The sequence below is a fragment of the Apodemus sylvaticus genome, chromosome 8 (genome assembly GCF_947179515.1).
Source record: "Apodemus sylvaticus chromosome 8, mApoSyl1.1, whole genome shotgun sequence".
Lineage (NCBI taxonomy): Eukaryota > Metazoa > Chordata > Mammalia > Rodentia > Muridae > Apodemus > Apodemus sylvaticus.
Genome location: NC_067479.1, coordinates 17,501,939 through 17,506,649, shown reverse-complemented (window position 1 = coordinate 17,506,649; position 4,711 = coordinate 17,501,939).

Below are 4,711 nucleotides of genomic sequence, written 5' to 3'. Positions count from 1 at the left end.
GGAAAGAACCCAGGTGTCCCTTAATGGAGGAATGGATACAGAAAATATGGTATATTTACAAATAGAGTACTATTCAGCCATTAGAAACAATGAATTCAGGAAATTCTTAGACAAATGGATGGAGATGGAGAACATCATACCAAGTGAGGTAACCCAGTCTTAAAAGATCAATCATGGAATGCACTCACTGATAAGCGTATATTAGCCTAGAAACTTGGAATACCCAAGACACAATCCACATATCAAATGATGTCCAAGAAGTATGGAGGAGTGGCCCTTGGTTCTGGAAAGGCTCAGTGCAGTAGTATAGGGCAATACCAGAACTGGAAAGTGGGAAGTGGTGGATGGGGGAACAGGGGGAGGGAAGAGGGTTTATGGGACTTCTGGGGAGTGGGGAGTCAGGAAAGAGGAAATCATTTGAAATGTAAATAAAAATATGTAGAATAAAACACTAAAAATAAAAATAAAAATAAAAAAAGGAAAGTTCAGACTGGTAAGTATGCAGTGAATATACTGTGAAATGTTCAACCATAAACCATATTTATTCATGTTTCAAAGTTTGACCTTATAGACACGAGCATATTGACAGTATTGAGTAAATTCAATGAACTTGGAAGACGAATGTATACATGGATAAAAAATAATTGGAGTTTGATGTGAACAAACACATATGCAAGACAAAAATTCTCACACAATAATATAGCAACAATCCCATCATAAATGTAGCACTGGAAAATGTATCACTGTATTATCTAAAGTTACAGCACAGAATGATTAGGAGAGGAAACTGCTCTGTTAATATTGTTGATTTAGCTTTAATTAGAATGCATAATCTACTAATTTTGACCTTCTCCAACCTTAACAAATAAACTAATAAATAAAAGGATCAATTAATGAATGATAATTATAATAGACAGTAGTAACACTAAAGAATGGTAAGGTATGAGAAGTCACATCTGTCTGTCTGTCTGTCTATCTATCTATCTATCTATCTATCTATCTATCTATCTACCTATCTTTCTACCTATGTATCTTTCTAGGTATATACATACACACACTAATTTCAGCTACAGAAACTTCTAGAATTATTATAATTTGAATTATAAGTTTTAGAAGTTATATTGGCTTAAATGTAATTTATAGGCAATTATATGTATTCATACTTGCACATATTAAATTTCGATTTTATTCTGACCTGTGATTTATAGTATGACATGCTCAATGCTGGACAACAATAGTGATCCACTGTTTTCAGTTAATGAATATGTAGTCAAGGACACTGTACCATGTTTCTAATATATGATGCATGATGGGTTAGGTATATTAAATGAATCTTTTTATGCAATGTAATGATTTTTAACTTCCTATGGATTTCATATTCAATAACCCTCCTCATAAGACAGGGAGCATGAGTAGTTAAGAAGAGTTCAATACCTTTATGAATTTTTTTTTCTTGTTGTTTACTCTTAAGTAGTACTATTATGCTTACAAATACTAAATGTGTATGATTTATATTCCTACAAAGTCAACAATTATAAGGCTTTCAATAATGTTGGGGAAAAAAGATTAAAATTTGACGTGAATTAAATGATGTGAACACTTGCCTAGAGTATAAAATCACATATTAGATTAGTATGAAAGAAAGATGAACGAGAAAATATTGTTTTACTTTTATTAATTGAGTAATAGTAAAATAATTATAAAGCATAAAGTTGTCTAAAGCCTTGTTTGTATTAAAGAATATTTCTCAAGGATCCTTGTTTCCAGGTATGATTTATTTAGCACTATGATAAAGCACTGTCTGAACACTCTGAAATACATATTGCTCAAGCAGAACCAGTACATAAAGAAGTCAAGAGAGTCATAAGACATGTTAATGACTCTTATTTCATAAGGAGAGAACTCTAACAGAAAAAAATTAAGTAGTTAAAAAATTTCAAATGAATAAATAACAATTCTTGTCCTAAATTATACAGTTTAATTAATTTTAATTATATATTTCTATTTCAATTAACTATTTCTTTACATAAAAATATCAATTTGTTCTATGTCAGTATAGTATCATGTAGTAACAATGTTATAAATTACTTTAAGTTTCAGAGTCCTGTATTAAAAATACAATGCAAATGTCATAATTCTGTATACTTTGAAATCATATTGATTTGGATGTAGAAACATAAATGAAGAACAACCCTGAGTCATTTTGTAAAAGTAGCTTAAAACAATGAAATATCACTAATCACCTGATGTAATAATTGAATTAAATTATCATGTATCACAATGAATTATGACTACTATTTGGCAATTTAAAAAACTTTAAAGCAGGTAACAACACCAAGTTCAGAGAAAGCTAATCAATTATTGTTATTCTTTGCTGGTGCAATTAAAATTTACAGAAACCCAAAAACAATGGATGGATTTCTTGCCAGACTGTGCACAGGAGAGAACAGCAGCATTGGGAATTTATCAAATAAAAATGATAGAAGCTGTGTTTCCCAGCTCTTATACTTGATGCAGGAGATGAAAGAGCAAGAGAGAATGGATTAAATGTGAATGCACTTTCTAAGGTGAAGAGTTATGCATTTTTTGTTACATTATGTACCATATGGCTTTTGGTTTTGTATCAATGACTGAGAACGCAAATTTAAAGATTTAAAGTGATTTCTTTTAGATGGGTTCATCCTCTGATCATTTGGCTCGGTTGTTTCTGAGTATCCATAAGGCACCGCATCATGAAAGGAAATAATTTTTACAACATTTTGGCTCTGAAGCACAGAGAGTTACCGGAAAGACCCAAGAACTAGGTATAGACTTCCAGTTATACCCTCAGTAACCCATTCCCTCAAACGACTTCAGCTCCTCACTGCCATTCAGTGAGTTTATAAATTTATGAATTTATAAATCAGTTGATCCAGTGATGAAATTTAAGTGGCTCAGAGGGTGAAGCAATTCCTAAGTAAAGGCGGGACAACCCTATAGTGAAATGGGAGGGAAAGATACGTTTCCAGAAGCCCAAGAACACTCTAGTCAGGCGTAAATAGCAGTGCAAAAAAAACATTAGCAAAAACAGTATCATAAAAGGTGCAATGAGAGGAATTATTCATAAAATTATCCAATTAACTTCAGATGCATGTCATGGCACGTGTGACTGTCAATCAAGAATGCGTCCACCTCTCTTCTCCGCCCACCTCTCTCTCTCACACACACACACATACACACACACACACACACACACATACACACACACACTGAACCTTCTGTGGCCTAAGTGATGAAGATCACAGAAAGCACCAGGATTGTATTTCCAGCAAAATTATTTTGTTAAATCTAGTTAGTAACATGTGACATAACTCTATTGAGTCTAACTGTGAAATACTTGAGTAGCACAGAGCTCAGCAGGCTCTTTCTTGGGGAAGTCCACATTGGATTCCTCTCCTCTTGAGTAAGTGTATAAATAAATATATAAATACATGCATATATATGTACAGATATTTATAAATTTTCATTCACTTCTTTATTAAGGTGTTTGATAAATTTGCAAATAGTATTACTTGGACAGATATTATCATTTATTAAGTAAAGTTGAAAGTCCCTGTCTTTACTTCTTAAAATAACCTTAATGCTGGCTTCAGTCAGGTAAACAAGAATTTGCTGACTGCCTTACTAGTCTCAGATAATGCAAACTGCTCAAATGCTTTGTGTACTGCATCAGACAATAACATTGCACAATTGGAAATATAATTAATTTTTGACTCCACAATTATTCTTCTAAGAAAAACACTTGTCTCCCATTTAGAGTATCATAAAAATAGGTTGTTTACTTCTCATTGTAGCAAGTCCCGAAGTAGTTACAGATCCATTGTTTTAAATATAACTCTGACATTTTCATAGCTTCTTAAGAACATTTAATTCAAATTTGAACTTAACAAATTCTATATCCTTAAACATAACACTATAATATGCTGTACTCTTCACGTGTATATCTGCATGACTACATTATACAAGCTCCTCAGTAGAAGCATTTGATCACTTAACAGATTCTATAGTTTTCAAGGATAAACTTTCAGCATTTTCAAGAAATTCTCAGTGTTATGGTTTGTGATACAGGTTTGGGTGGAACACATGTAATAGTCATGATACTTTAAGTACAACCTCCAACACCTTAGAAAGAAATCTTTGTGTAAAAATAAAGTGTTTCTAAAAGTCAAATCAAGGTATTTTTCTTTTTTATTGGATATTTTCTTTATTTAAATTTCAAATGTTATCCTCTTTCCTGGTTCCCTCCCCACAGAAACCCCTATCGCATTCCCCTCCCCCTGCTTCTATGAGGGTGCTCCCACACCCACCCACTCACAAACTCCCATCGCCTGGTCCTCATAGTCCCCTACAATGGAGCATTGAGCCTTCACTGGACCAATGACCTCTCCTCCCATTGATGCCCAACAAGGCCATCTTCTGCTACATATGCAGCTGGAGCCATGGGTCCCTCCATGTGTGTTCTTTGGTTCATGATGATTTAGTCCCTGGGACCCCAAAAGCTCGGAATAAACAAATCCACAAACAACATGAAGCTCATAAACAATTCACAATTCACCATAAACAATTCACAAAGCACATGAAGTTCAAGAAGAAGAAAGACCAAAGTGTGGATGCCTCGATCCTTTTTTAGGAGAAAAAATGCTCATGGGAAGAAATACAGAGACAAAGTGTG